The 16,714-nt window shown below is 37.6% G+C and overlaps 2 long non-coding RNA genes across 2 annotated transcripts; one reads left to right on the top strand and one right to left on the bottom strand.

Moving 5' to 3' along the window:
- Positions 1-6,278: 6,278 nt before the first annotated feature.
- Positions 6,279-10,028, bottom strand: LOC125382674. The gene is made up of 4 exons (XR_007222529.1): positions 9,719-10,028; positions 8,559-8,617; positions 7,685-7,780; positions 6,279-6,916 (listed from the first exon to the last, which is right to left on the bottom strand). It is a non-coding gene; the product is annotated as an uncharacterized LOC125382674 (long non-coding RNA).
- A 15-nt stretch (positions 10,029-10,043) lies between these two features.
- Positions 10,044-15,880, top strand: LOC124133667. Its single transcript, XR_006860975.2, has 3 exons — positions 10,044-10,323; positions 10,628-10,709; positions 15,397-15,880. It is a non-coding gene; the product is annotated as an uncharacterized LOC124133667 (long non-coding RNA).
- Positions 15,881-16,714: the final 834 nt, after the last annotated feature.

The raw sequence follows: 16,714 nt of genomic DNA, 5'->3' as shown, positions 1-16,714 counted from the left end.
GACAGCTGCCGGGAGGATATGTCATCTTTCTGATGACTCTTGTTCAAGTCTGTTACACGATGTCAAAATACGACGATGTCAGGTATACACATTAATATTTACTGAAAGGTGAGGATCTTCCATTTTGTATCCCTTGTGGTGAGAGAATCGCGGTCAAGCATGTCCTGCTTGATGGTATTGATTTTGCCATCACAAGGGATAAATATTTCAAATCATCTCTTAAGGGATCTTTTTTATAGTATTAGGTCTCATTTAATTATAGGATTTTAAAAAGAAATAGAACATTCTGATAACCATTACCACTAGACCACGGAGGCGGAATATCAATCTCGATTATTATGCTGATTTACTATCTCATAAAGACTAACACATTTCATGTTTAGTTTGTTTATTATACAAATAACTTGGTAATGATCAGTAACACGGATAAATGTAATAACACTAAAACAGACAGGCGTATGTTTAGCGAATACGTTCAGACAAATAGTTTGTCGACGCACTACCTATTCCAGCTACCCTGGTCTGTTTTGAGAGGTGGTAAGTTGTGTGCACTCAACGTCATTATTGAGGGATCACCCAGGTAATAAAAAGATGAAGAGCGCAGCCGAACTTCCGAGAGCGCAGTTCGGTTGCATCTGGAATGAACCATTTTATACCCACATTGACTGCTAATTGTCATGTATTGCACGTACATGTGCTTAACCATTACTGGTTGCGTTTAGGCGTGTGTTTTGTGTAGGTTTTTTTCTATAACCTTTAATCTTGCGCTTTTCATTGTTTTTAAAAGTCGTTATCCATTTTGCAAGGTTTATAAAATCATAAAATCTTTGTGGCATGGGCATAAACAAGATGTGCTTCATATGTTAATCACATCATCAAAACTCAGATCTATGGGCGCTTGCTGGATTATGTTCATGTTTAAAATCAAATATTTAACTTGGTGACCCTTCAATAATTACGCTGAGCATACATACCTAGAATATTGATAAGTAGAGGTTATCAAGTGTGTGTAGTGGAATGGGTAATTATCCCAGGAATAAACAGTATGATTCTCGAGCATTGTCGTTCAATTTGTCCTTCACAATCAGTTCCATCGACCAGGACCAAGAAGGGCTTCTCAATTAAATTGAATTCAGTGTAACTGACCTGATCTTTGTCCGGATCCCAATAACACTAGACCGCCAACAGAAAAAGGACGACGCCATGTTTGTTTGTCAACACAAAAAGTGGTACCTACCTAAGCTTTTCTATTTGCACGTTATCCGCAAAAGCCCCAACGGATACATTTTTTAACTGTTCGCTCCATTCTGTCACGAAACGGGACGGTCGGGTAGCTAGCCTAGTGGTCAAAGCGTTCGCTCGTCACGCTGATGACCCGGGTTCGATTCCCGAATGGGTACAATGTGTGAAGCCCATTTCTCACACACAGCTTGGGTTCAACTTGTGTACTCCTCAGGGACCTATGAATGAAAATCGAGTGCTCACTGATCCATTGACAAGGGTGCTAGTAGTGTAGTGCATGCATGGCGCATAATAAGGGCCTGATGATGTACGCCTCTCCGTGGTGGGTATTTATTCCCCTGACCTAAACTGAACTAACGCCGCATCCAAGATTATTGCACTTATATAGCGACGACCATGCATGTGTGTGTGACTGCTTCTACTTGTCCGGACTGATGCCGATTTATAGTGCTAGCTCACAGAGATACCATGCCGCAGTTTAACATTAATACCCCACTTAGACACAGTACACTGACTCCGAGCCGACGAGTCCTTGTTTTAGCCCTTACTACCGAGCGCCAGACAGGGTAACAACAAGTACCATCTTTGGTATGACGAGGTCGGGGATCGAACCCCGGACCTTCCTGTCTCCGGGCGGACGCTCTACCACTAGACCACGGAGGCGGTCTCCAATCAAGGAAGGACTTCTTTATATTAACAGCAAGTATTTGCGACAAGTGGAATAAATACCGAGTGGATTCTCAAACACTTGCAGTCTAAGACGAACCAAGTTCAAATCTGTCCAAACATTTGATTTTGCAACTTTGAACACCACTATCCCACAAGACAAACTTTTTAAGATAGACATGTGGAGGACATTTTCAAATTTGATGCATCGTTGACAAAAATTATGTCACGGGTCCTGCCAACTCAGTCAGAGTGGACTGAGGCGGTGAAGCTTAACTGGAGGAACTCTGTTACGGGTTCCTCTCTAGTAGCTTCAGTTCTTTCTTTGAGATCTCGACCAAGGTTCTATTGGATCCAGCAATCTGAGACACTGGAAGACTAATCGGATCTGGTAACAATACAAACAACTTCCTCAGCCCTTTCATCTTCATCCATAGTTTCTTGGTATTCTTTTACCTTCACGGATACAGATTTCTTCGTTCCTGCCGTTCTTTCATTGTTTTTCTGATGTCCAAACACTGGTTCCGCTGGTTCATGTCAGGAGCATGCAATCTATCTGTTGCAGTGTGAATTTGGTTGGTTTACAACTTGGGACAGATCCCCTCCCCACTCATCAGCAAGCTTATGATTCCCAGTAAGTTCTACAAGACGATCAAGGACACGGTCACCAGGTTGGAGAGTTGAGGCGTGCTCTTTGGAATCATAATTATCTTTTCTTATGACGTCGACCACCTCTGTGCGCTTCACCTGATGCACATTCATAAGTAAGTTTAATTTCTTTTTCAGTTTGTTGATATATTCAGTCGTGGTAGTGTAGTCATCACCAATTTTCTTCACTCCAAGGAAAGCATCAACAGGCAGGCGTAGATGTCGACCAAACATAAGGTAAAAAGGCGAGTATCCTCTACTCTCATGCTTTGTGGCATCAAGTGGAGAAACATAAGTGTTCTAGTCATTTTTCTTATCTTCTTCAAGGGTCCCGAACATGTCCAGAAGAGCCAGGGGGAATCTTTGACACATTCCATTTCCTTTGGGATGATAGGCTCGAGTCTTCCGAATTCCTGTCAGTTGACATAACTTCTTGATGATATTGCGAAAAAAAATCCTATATTGGTCACTGTGAAGTTTGGCTGGAAATCAATTGTGCACAAGGAAATGCTGTTGTCTTGGCAAATTGATTCTTGGTTGGTATGTCAATAGCATATCTTGTCTAAACATTTGTGATCACAAGAATGTTACGGAATCCTCCATTTGATTCCTCTAGTTGCACGTAGTCCATGCACACTAGATTACTGCAGTTATATATTTTATTAATATAATTTAACAATTGTTTTTATTTTTGTAAAATATGTTCATTTCAGAAACTAGATGTTAGTCTAGCCAGCGGTCTAAACTCGCATTAATTTGGTTACACGTTTCATGATTTACAGTATTCGTGAAGAATATTTAACAATTAGCCACAATTAGAGCCTTTGGTATGAGTAGAGGGAAAGATAAGCATAGACTTGCTAAGTATTTCATGATATTCAGGCTAGCTCAAAAGAAACTTTAATTTATGTTTGTAGTACACCCCAAAAAGAGGGATTACACAAGTGATATATTAAGATGACATACATACTTACGTGTATAAACTACTATCAAACAGTGAGGATAACAGGTGTTTGCAAAAAGGTGAGCGTATCCTGCACCACCGGTGGAACAAACACATGCAAAGGCAAGTTAGTTGTTAAACCCGAAAAACACGGAAACATATGGCACAAGTCAAAACAGAGAATTTTATCGGACATAACTCCATATGCTACTTCTGTGGTAGTCACCAATCAACCCATTTATACTTCCAAAAATAGCTTTAACCCTTTTAAAGCTTTTGAGAAATTCAAAAGTATGGGTATGGTCTGACAAAGCAAGAAGCACAAATGGGGCATGTTTCGGCCAATGCTTCGAGTATTCTTGCAAGTCTAAAGGTCTAACAGAAGTTATTTCTGCGACATGCTATTTCAAAACCCAAAATCCAGAGTGATATTTATGGAAAGAAAAATTTAAATAATACAAATATAAATTCCCTCCAGGTGAAGGCTAAACAAAGCAGATTTTAGTCAAAGACACATCTCTTGGGGTAGAAGTTGATCTCTGTCACCATTCTATAGTATTTCTGGAAAGGAAAGTTAACTTACAAAGTTGTAATATACGTGAAAGGCTTAATGTTGCTGATTAAGCGCAAAGATATAAACTCTCATTGACTGCTCAGTAACATTCATGTCATATTAGTAATATTCAAATAAGTGTATTCGTTCTTGGTGTGTGTGACGTGGATACATACAAATTATATATATAAGCGTATAGAAGAAACGTCAACAAACTTGTAACTATGTATAAAATGAACAATAAAATATACAATGTCCTTCATCTGTAACTGATCTTACACCACCAGCTGTGTCACAGAACGTCAGTTATAATCTCAGAAACCGCCATCATTTTGTAGTTCCATTTGCACGGACATCTACGTTTAAAAGGTCTTATATTGTAATCAGGGATAGTCCGTCAATATCTTATTTTAAAGCTGTCGCATCTGAGCAGCCTACATCAACACCTATGCACTATAACTGCGGTAAGAGATCTACAAACATATGGCACACTAGATTGAGACACAATTGTAGCACACTAAATTCCGACCTGTTTCGCGTTAATTTTTCTGATACTATTTCCTGTAAAAGCGGAGCTCCGTGTGAAAATGCATTCCATTTCTTCTTCGAATGTAACTTATATGATGATTTTAGGGAGATATTACTGACAGCTATCGATAATCTTGGAGGACAAAAAACATAGTATTCGTTTTGGTGATCCAAACTTAGATGTTTTCCTGAATACAAAAATATTCTTGTCTGTACACAAATTTATAGAAACGACTAACAGGTTCAGTAGCTAGCATATGTTTCCAAACTGTTAATCATTAATATTGTTAAATCTATATACAACACTAACATGTAAAATATTAGCATATATATGAGATGCACACTCACAGCAAAAAAAGTGTAGGTTTCCGTCTTCCGGAAACCTTCCGGATACCTACCCATTTTGGATCCGGCCCGGATACCTTCCGGAAACCTTCCAAAAAAATGTCAAAATTTGGGGGGTGCATTTTGTTCACTTAAGTGTGAAACACATAAAAAAATGATCTTGAAAATACCAAGAAATTTGAAGGTTGCTGAAGGCATCTGGTAGGTTTCCGGAAGGTTTCCGGAAGGTATCCGGATGCAAATTTTCTTCATGTCTTGTTTCTGGTAAAAAATGTTAGCCTGTGCATAACATATAGCTGTTGTAATATTCTGTGTTACTTTAATGGTAAATATCCTCCTAAAACATTTTTGGAGAAGACAATTGTTCAATTTCAAATATTGTTCTTTTCAGATGTTAATGGTATTTAATGAACAAACATTAGTTCTCGTATAGTGATATCCTTAAATTTCATGTCCAGACTTCCAGTTTGTACTGAGAAAAAGAAAAAGTCGTTGACAATGTGCTCACTTGGGCCTTTGGTCCCTAGTGAGATGATAATAAGACTATTTGTAACGGTACATGTACTTGTTATATCAAAAATGCTAACTTCATTGAAATTTGCCTCACCCTAGTTTTATGGTACTACAGTGAGCTCTTCCTCAGTTACTGTGAATTCTTTTATTAAAAGAGATTGAGAGTTAATTTGACACTGGAGTTGTAACCACTGCTCATATATGTGTATTCAAATAATAAAACTATGTGCTTAATACTTCACTAATATCTCCAGAAATAGGCATTTTAGTTATAATTGCAGAAATACTTTATGAATGACCCCTTTACTATTGCCTTGATCTTACACTTCAACCCTTCATGAGTTTTCACTTTGGAGTGTCAATTTGACTTTCAATATCAGTGATAAATATTTCAAAAACTTTTCAAAGAGCATTCCAGCACATAAACCAAATATGCAGTCCTTTGGTAGAATTCAACATATTATTGACAAAAATATGAAAATAATATAACCAGTATATGAATAAAAGTTACTAAGATTTCTGCAGAAAAGGCAATTTAGGCGAAAATGTAGTATATATAGGTCAAGCACGACCTTTTCCCAACTTCGACCCCTGCCCAAAGGAAGAGTTAGACCACAAACAAACTTTTTGTCTGGTTGTGACTTTGACCTTTGACATAACAGATCAATGTGTCATCAGACGTTCACAGAGCTAAGGAAACATGTGTTAATTATTCCTGAGATGCCCAAGCAATGCATGGTTTCATAAGATAAGTGTGGCTATTAAACTGAGGCAAAATCATGAAACATCCATATTTACACAGCTGGCAAATGAAACATAAGCAACAATCAAATTATCAATTTCTTTTATTCATATGCCTATAGTATATCGCACATTGAACAGTGTTCACGTGATGGTTCCTGATGCAGTATGCAATTTCATCCTATTCTTCAAAACTCATAACAGAGTGTGATAACTGTTCGCTTGACAGTACCTACGGATAATGTTCACCAGTTCAGAGAACTTACTTTCCCTCAATCCTCCTTTTCTTTCTATATTGCCATGGATGAACAGGAACCAGGATGAGGGTATGCCAGTTGGACTATCTCTGCCGCATTGTGTTAGTAGAATTGTGAACTTTCCATTTGGTGTTTGGGTCCACATTGAAAGACAATAAGTCCCATTTATCATTCCTTTCAAGTGTTTACCACATGGCTCAAGACAAGAATTTCCTGCATGTCCTGGAAGAATCCCACTCCAGCTTGGCATTCCTTGGTCTTCTCACATTAGCAAGACCAGCCTTTGTGTGTCCCAGTACCATTTGGCATACAACTTCTCGGTCGGCCTCCATTGAAATAACAGGACCCTCGTCATCCCTGTCTGCAAATCACCTCTGATATCTTAAGGGGTGCACACTCTGTTAAGTACTCCCTTGTCTGGTCCTTCCAGATTGTCCACCTGGAGTACTCATCCAGGGACCTCAAGCAGGACTTCAGTTTCTGCAGCATTATGTACAAAGATTTTAGCAATCAAAAAGAATTGTTGCCACATGTACTTACAGATAGAAGGGAGCAAAATCACTTAAGTTATCATATGTGAGTCTTGTTATATGCCAAACATTTAAGATAATCACATCTCAAATCTCAACCAGACAAACCAGTGATTAATGTTATGAACTCGGTCCAGACAAACCGATGATAACTGTTATGGACAATATCCCACATCATTGTGGTATGATTACATGCGATCAATGAGCCTACTCGATCACTACCTGATCTATTAATTAGGCTTGTATGGCAAGCATAGACTGCTGGGAATATTTTTAAGAGATGTCATTTAGTGATTGTTTCAACTCATCAACATGGGAAAATATATATTTACAATTCTTGTCATATAGCCAATCTATTGCTGGATGCAGTGTTAAATAAGTGAGTTGGGTTTAACACTGCTTTGAACAGTATTCCAGATATATCACCGCCTGTTAGCTTGATGTGGGAAGAAAGCCCTCAGTGATGCAGGTATTTGATGAATCCCACGAGCATGTGTATAACGCTGACAAACCTAGCAACATAATCGGGGAGAACCAGGATTTGAACCCATGACTATAGGTTTCTGCTAAGCCCAAGAGATGCAACTCTGCACAGCAAATTGTAGTGCCTAAGATAATAGGACATCTGTGCCCACAGGGATCAGGAACAAACTGAAGAAAAATTTGCAAAATAACCATATGAACCAAACAGAATAATTTCAAAATATTTATCACTCACTGTTGCTCTTCTCTTGTTCCTCATTGCTTCTCTTCTATGGTCTTTCTTTGCATTGATGCTGCACAGGTGACTGTCTCTTTTATTCATCCGGACATTCTACAAACATAAGTTGCATTCACATCACAGAAATGTCCAAACTGTACATGTTGTACATTTTATTCAAATGAAAAGACCCCAGTTGTGACTTACAATTGCCCTAATTATAATAATTCATGTCAAACATTCAGAGATGACATTTATCCCCATATTTAACAAATGTCAAAACAATATTTTGACAACACAGTCAGGGTCATTTAACACATACATTACATAGGGAATAACTTGTTCAACAATGCAGAAAGATCCTCACCAAGTCAATATCATTCCATGAATTATTGCTAATTTTTCTTGAAATGCAGATTAATGCAATGCAGTATTTATTTTTATTTCTAGGCTATTTGTTTGGCTTTTCCATGGCACTGTTTTGACAGAGATCTTACCTTGATATGACACTTTGTTCAGAAATGATATGAATAAGATAATACTTTATTATTTCCAAGGAAATTTTGGTTACATTGTAAAAGCACAGAGAAACAAGTTTAGGATTCATGATTTAAGTTAAATACACTCATACATACACACAAACACAACGACAAAACAACATCCAAACACTAATCAACTAATGAATCGGGTGGTCAGACGAGGTTGTCATGATACTCTGAGGGCATTGATCTTTGCTGATAATAACAATCACTTGATTGACTGGTCCATGTTCAATTATTTACAGGCCGCCATCACAGAGCTCGAATATTGTGATTGTGATGTTTCACATTGAATTGAAATATACCATGATGAATACATGTAGTTTGTAATTATCACACACAAAAATACTCACTCATTACTTTGTATCCTCCCTGAGGATGTCTGTGAACCTCCCCACAAACCCTGAACATGCTGAAACAGAAAACAACTAACTTGTCTTAATCCTTTCAAAGTTTCAGTGTGAATTTGTTAAAGATTGATAAGCTGCCATTATCATGATTATTCATTGTAATCCATATCTCAGTTTCAGGTGGTTCAGGTGGCAACACATGATTGGAATTGAGTGCCACGTTTTGTATGACATGCACTTTTCCAGATTTATACCCTTGGTAAACTAACCCGTATCATCAAATCCCAGCGTTATGTTGAGAATAAGGACACGACCCTTAAAAGTCCTACACCTGTAACTCTTATGCAAGCCCAAATCTCATGTCACAACAAACACTTGATTATAATAATAACAAAAGGTTTCCGAAAACAATAAAACTACCGGGCGCAGCCCGAGCTCTACCATCCGCTCAATTACCGCGCTATAGTGCCACCGCTGTCTCGTTATACCGTTACCGTGCCTCACGCTCTGGTGACTCTCGCTTCACGGTCCAACACCCGTTCTCGGTCTTAGGGAAACTTACACATCTTTACGATCAAACACCCGTTCTAGGTCTTAGGGAAACTTACACAACTTTACGATCCAACACCCGTTTTTCGGTCTTAGGGAAAATAACACGTCTTTACGATCCAACACCCGTTTTCGGTCTTAGGGAAACTTACACGTCTTTACGATCCAAAACCCCTTTTCGGTCATTAGGGTCAGTGGGTTTGGGCAAGGGTTAGCCATAAATTCTTACCTTTTCAAGCGTTAATCCAGTTAATCCCATTGGTCGGTCATGTTGACATAAACAATTGCGGGTGTGGTTTCAAGAAAAGATGAATGGGAGAGCGGGCAGTGACGTCACACGCATGCGCAATTCATTGTTTACTGAATTACGCATGCATGTCAATGGGGATTATAATGACCTGTTAAACGAGCACTGATTACATGTGATAGCGCCTGAGGTCCAGTGGTAGAGCGTAGGCTAATTAACGCATTAATTAGCAGAGCCGGTGAGCCGGCGAAGCGCGTTCGAGCCCCCACAGCGCTAATTGGATCTGAAAAAGTGCGCCCGGTAAAGTACACTACTCCCCTCTGTATAGAAATCATGGAACATTATGTCTCGAAGCCCTGCTACGTACCTGGCATCCGCAAGCTGCTCTTCCTTCGGCTGTCAATCGAATTTTCGAAATACTTGACGTCCTCGTTGTGAATGGCTCCGATGGATTTAGACCGGGATTTCCGTGTTAGAGGTGATTGAGAACAATGTATCGATACACGAGGTAGGCATATCGCAATCAAGCATCACGGATTACACGAGGTTTGTTTTGTTTACATTTGTGTTCCAAAATGGCGCCCTCGGCCATACAGGGAATTATGGGTAGACTTGCTTGTCCCGGAATAACACGAGTTGGTCACGAATGACGAGCGGTCATTTCTGAAGCAGTTACGGAAAGAGACGAGGTTGGCCGATTACAGTTCGTACAGGCCATATTGGGAGCCGCGGGGATTTCGACAGTGTGTATTAGGAAGTATACCTACGTCGTGTATGGAATATGTGTTTGCCTACCATGCCTAGATAAGGCAGTGTGACAAGGGATATCCCAGGGGACGTAATATTCCTACAGCAGAAATGTTTCACAACCTCGTCAAAATTGGCAGCTGATGTCATGCAGGGAGCTGAAGACGTGACATATTCAGACAGAGACCATATTGCATATAGACTGTTACATGGTCTCTGATTCAGGTAAGGAATATGTGAATAATATGGATCACGTATTAAAGTTATTTATCTTCTGTAAGCCACTTATTCAGTTTTATATATGTTAGTAAATGTGTGATTTTATTTTTGTATGATAAGCAATCTGCCTAACTTATGTTAATCCTTGCTAATGGGGATATATGATGTAGAAATATGTTTGCCTACTTATATTCCTTTAACTAGATACTCTAATGTGACTCATTTTCTTAGTTCATATCGTACCGTCAAAGCAATCTGTGGTACTCAACAATCTGTGAGAATGGTTAATAGACTAAACTTACTTTTGCAGGTGTCAAGAATCAAGAACAAATTAAATGACAGAAGTTTCGCAACAGTGAACATAGTGAAGTGGAAGATAAGACATTTGAAAGGTATGGATATTTTCACTTGAACTTGTTGAAGAATACCATGATGACAACTTTATCATGTTGGGAATTTTGGCCGAGGGGGTAGCCTAGTGGTTGAAGTGCTGAAGACCAAGGTTCGATTCTTGTCATGGGTACCATGCATGGTACAATGTGTGAAGTTCATGTCAGGTGTTCCTTGCTGTGGTATTGCTGGAATATTGCTAAAAACAGCGTAAAACCATACCCACTCATGTGGGGATTCAGGGTTGGAATTGGTCCCCAACCTATGAGAGGGTTATACTATATAGCGAAAACGGCACCTCGCCTGCTATTGCCCGGTGAAAACAGCACCTTGTTATTTATTTTACCTGGTTCATGGCATCTGACAGTGACCATCTGACAGCGTTGATTGTTGTTCAGAATATCAATCACTGGATTGTCTAGAATCTTGGGCCTACCTTTAGAAGTACCACAAACTTTTCAAACAGGTCACAATACCCTCTGATGTAATTTGTAGTATTTTGTTGCCTGACACACTGGCAAAACAATGCCTTGTGATGTCAGGGGTCATTGGGTGTACATATATATGCTCTTTTCAGTGGTCTATCGTCTCCACACGCTTTGTTTTTGCTTAAGCCAAGCAATGTTGACAGTTTTAATTATTTGGTTACTAAATATTACCTGCGGCTGCGCATTTTATATCAAGTGCTTGTTTATGAAAGCACCTTTGTTTCCTATATGTTTTTTATTTCATTTTTTACTTATTCCAGTGGTTAAATTGATTATATATTGAAACTTATAATGTGCAATAAGCAGGTTATAGCTAAAACGTCACCGATTGGCAAAACCCTTGCCGAAAGCGAAAACGGTGATTGTTACTTGGCGAAAATGGCGCCTTATTTTTTTTACCTTGGTAAAATAAATGAAATTAAACTTGGATTGATAACTTGCAAAGACCAATAATTGTGAAATGTTAAAACAGTTTACATTAGAAATTAGCCTCTACTCCAACGTATCCTATACGCGACTCAATTTATTGTGATAACATGCTTTGAAGTAAAATATATGGAATTAAACACACATCGTCTCATACAAACACAAATAGTTGTGAAACGTTAAAACAAGTTTACCTTAGAAATTAGCTCCCTACTCCGACTCTGATTGGCAGACGCAGCTAACTTATTGTGAATATATTATAAGCTTTGAAGTTTAAAGTACTCAGTCAATGTCAAGCTGAAACTGTATTTAAAAGTCCCAACATGGTGCTGTCAGATCACAATTATTCACACTGATGTATCATTTGAACATGTTGAAAGGTTTTACAAGAGATTTTTGTCAGTAATAACTGATGCTATTTCTGCCCTTACATTACAACAAATAAATCAACCAATATGGAACTATTTTATTGATATGTGGCAACAAACATACTTCAGGCTGTAAATTTTACAAATGGGTCAATATCTATGTCATCTTGTTTCTCCTAATGTCAGTGCAGGTGCTCGCTACAATTTTGGAACTTCTTTACAGCTACAAACAGAAAATACCAGAACAGTTTACTACTACAAATCAAATACTGTATGGGTTTCACTGAAAGTGTTGCCACAACTGAAAATCTTCAAATACCTGTATTTGGCTATAAATTTGACAACAGGTCTCTGTCAAATTATCTATTCCTGCCTCAGGTAAGGATGCAGTGATTTATTTAAGTGCACACATGTATCACAGATATACTCCTGAAGTCTATGAAAGTTATTTACAAGTGATACACATAAGGACTTAAAGGAGGAAATGTATTGATGTCAACTTCTTTGTTATGAGGATCACAAAATTTCTGAATATATACTTACTCCTTCATTAGGTTAATATTCACGATTCTGCTCCAATTGCTTAGATCAATGCCCACATTGTCAATCACTGGGTCGTCTGGTACAGACTCGATTATTTACAGATCACTGTCATATGGCTGGAATATTGCTGAGTGTGGCGTTAAACAACAAACACAACATGTTTCTACTACCTGTCGTTGTGGATACCATTTAGAGAATCCTACACATTACATCTTTTCATGTCATAACTATTGCCATCTTCTAAATAATATGTACTTCTACATGTGTTTTGAACATATTTATTTCAAAATGTAATGGATTTGCAAACAATTTGATTGCCTATATATGTGATTATCAAATACTCAAAAAGTATTAATTACAATAAAGTTCAATACTATCAGTTAAGCAATAATGTAATCATTAAATTGTAAGTAGATAATTCAAGTATGAAACCATATTGATTAAATCTAACAGATTCTGACAAAAATGCATGTATCGATGAATTCTTTCAATGTTTTCCTGTACATAATTTTCAACATTACCATATTAAGCCATTTTTATATCATATTCATGTGTATGATAATACATATTATTTCTAATAATCGGGTAATTTGGACACACAAATATATAGCAACCCAATACTTGCCGTAACAGGCGACTGTGCTTGTCTAAAGAGTTGACTAACGGGATCGGGTGGCGGTCAGGCTCGGTGACTTGGTTGAAGCATGTCATTGATCCCAATTGTGTGGGTCGATGCTCATGATGTCAATCACTGGACTGTCTGGTCAAGACTCGATTATTTACATATAGCCGGAATATCGCTGAGTGCGGCATAAAACAACAAACCAAACCAAATCATAAAAAGCGCCATAAGTCGGGATAGGTCATTTGAGATTAGCAAGTTTTATGTGAACTTAAATCATTACAACCTGATCTGAGTGAAAAGACATGACTTTGATTCAGTGAAAATTTGCATCATGATAGTTTCAACTGTAGGCACAGTTAATCTAAACAGTTAATCTGATTTTTGTACAGTTTCTGTTTATTAATTGTTAAATGTCTTTGTGTTCAAATAAGCTTTGCCTCTTCACCAACCCTATTCCTCTTTTGGAATAAATAGTGTCTAATAATTCAAATACCATCACTACTAATCATCCTAGTGAACAAAACAAAGAAATGCCCATCAAAACTGTTATTATTATATATCAGATATCTCATGAAGAAGAAAAAAAACTGTTATCCAGCAAGATACATTTCCTTCGTCCCCAGAAGCATGTTACATAGTAAACTGACTTGATAGGTTGAATAGCAGTCAGCATGGTTGTAAATGCACAACTGACTAAGCCGTCACTACTCAATTAAGTAATTAACAGACAATTGCAAGTGCTAATACCCACCCGACACTAATTGCCCTGTTAATCCCTAGCCCACAATGAGTTGACATTGAGTTCATTTTGCTAATTAGCTTTTTTTAGAGTAGCAAGGTAATAAACATCAAAGGTGGGGCAGGCTTTGATCATGTGTTCTGTAGAAAAGATGATGTCACTTGTTTTATGTTTATTTAGGATTAGCTAGATCCCTTGATGCTACCAAGGCAGCCCTTGAGATTATCAGACAGTTTGGCTGGACACAAACAGATGTCTCCCTTGTAGCACACTATGTGTCAGACAAGGACTTTGACCACTCTGTGCAGATGCATATCAATGCATAAAGAACATTGGGTAGATGATTCAATAATGTCATGCAAGTCAAAGTTGGGTTTCACTGTACATGTATTTAGAAACAGACGATGTATCCAAAACTTTATAACAGTAATCATGATTAATTTAAACTTTGCCAGACCAATATTTTTGGCGGATTAAGATATGATAAAAATATGATAATGATTTTAGTCAAGAATATTGCCATGAATATTTTAATTCAGATCAGAACAAACGGGGAGGGTCACCCAAAAAATGTGAGAGTCTCTAGGGGAGGGACCGGTCATGTAAAAAGGGTTATGAAAAAATGGACAATAAAATATAAAGTGCTTTGCATTTTCTTTCAGGGAGGGTAGTGTCAGAAATGAATGAGAACATACCGGAAATACATGACCGGCCCCTTTAATGTAATATACATAGTTTTTAGTTGATGGTTCAGGTTGTGCTTTTCAGTTGAATTTCTTACCACTGTCTTTGTCGGACTACCAATTAACAGTAGATATTAAATATCCATAATAACTTAGATAAATACTTCTACAGTCTCATCCTAATTTGTCAAAATTTGAATTTCAATATAGCTTCCAATAATGAATGAATGAATTTGGTGAGAATATCTATTGTCTGAAATCCTAATGTACTTTCTTTTGTATTTGGTGTGCTAGGGTAGCCTAGTGGGTAAAACCATCTCTGAAAGCCAGGTTCGATTCACCACTTGGGTACAATGTGTGAAGCCCATAGCTGCAATATTGTTAACGAGCTGCATGAAACTATACCAACTCACTCGCTCATTATGTTGTATTTTGAGATCACTTACATGACCTGTCTGATTGAAAGTTTTGATTATTATGAATAGTTCTGTTTTTATGTATAAGAACCTATGTAACTTAGTTTCTGCATTGTCTTGTTTACCCTTCCATATATTTGTAATGCAAACATTCAAGCAAAATTCAGGTGAACAGTGTGGCGCTTAAGGTATTGTTTTTGAAGACCGGATACATTTTTGTATTTTCTGAACACTTTTCTGTTTGCAATGGCTTATTTACATGTTCAAAGATTGGTTAAATATCAGTTGCAAGATAAATTGTCAATACCCCACTGTTCGAGAAAACAACTTTTTACATGTGTAAATATGTGTTTCATAATTTTTGAATAACAAGTTTCTAAAGATGTTATGAATTGTTTCAGGGCTTGGATTTCACAATCTGACACCAGCTACATTTAAGAAGATCTTGCTCAGACATGTCAGACAAGGGACTTGCCGGATGATGAACAATCCTCCCGATAACAACCAACAGATTCACCTCAGAAAGTGATGATTCTGAATGAATAATGCCACATCAGTGTGACTATAGTATAGTGACTATAGTATGACACTAATCAAGTCTGAATGAATTTATGCCAAAGCACTGTGACTATGTCCAGGTTGTGTACACCGACGCTGACTATACAAATCTGAATGACTTTTGTGGTTTACTGCTGAAACATAATTGACTTTACATATTCTTCTTCCATGAAATTCTTCTGAGATTTGACTAATTTGTTTATTTAGAAAATTGCATTGAATAGTCTGTTCTGTAAGTTCTTGCAAACACCACTGGTTACTTTATGCTAGTTCCTCTTCTTGCTTGATCAAATTTCAATTTGTGATATGTACCAATGAAATGTCATATAATCAATAAATATAATTTTTTTTTCCAAAAACATTATTTGTTTTGCTTCATAAGCATAAAGAAATATGATACTGATCAGCCATAACATAGGTGCTGAACAAATATAAAATATAATAATGCCCTGAATGTTTTCCTACTATGAATACAGCTCACTTAACAAAAGTTGTAGTAGTAATCAAATGACATTGATATTTTTTTCTGTGCTCTATTTAGGTGTTTTCTATGGATGCCATTAGTCTTATGCACCTATTTGGGACAATTGTATTCTGTTTCATGTTCCCATGAAACTACACTGTCCAGATATAACAAGTACTGATACCGGGGCCAAATGCCAAAGCACATAACCAATGACTTTCCATTTTTTCTGAGTGAGAATGGTGTTATGCCACTTTTAGCAATATTGCAACAATATCACGGTGGGTGACACCAGCAATAAGCTTCACACATTTGTACCCATTTCGCGAATCGAACTTGTGAACAATGCATGCCCACATATCTCAGTTTTAGGAGGATATTTACAACTAAAATAACACAGAATATTACAACAGCTATCTCATATGTACAGGCTAACATTAATAACCAGAAACAAGACATGAAGAAAATTTGCATCCGGATACCTTCTGGAAACCTTCCGGAAACCTACCAGATGCCTTCAGCAACCTTCAAATTTCTTGGTATTTTCAAGATCATTTTTTTATGTGTTTCACACTTAAGTGAACAAAATGCACCCCCCAAATTTTGACATTTTTTTCGGAAGGTTTCCGGAAGGTATCCGGGCCGGATCCAAAATGGGTAGGTATCCGGAAGGTTACACTTTTTTTGCTGTGGTACTG

Source organism: Haliotis rufescens, unplaced genomic scaffold (genome assembly GCF_023055435.1).
Source record: "Haliotis rufescens isolate VD_foot unplaced genomic scaffold, xgHalRufe1.0.p SCAF_20, whole genome shotgun sequence".
Lineage (NCBI taxonomy): Eukaryota > Metazoa > Mollusca > Gastropoda > Lepetellida > Haliotidae > Haliotis > Haliotis rufescens.
Note: the sequence above shows the minus strand (reverse complement) of the source record. Positions and strands in the feature narration are given on the sequence as shown.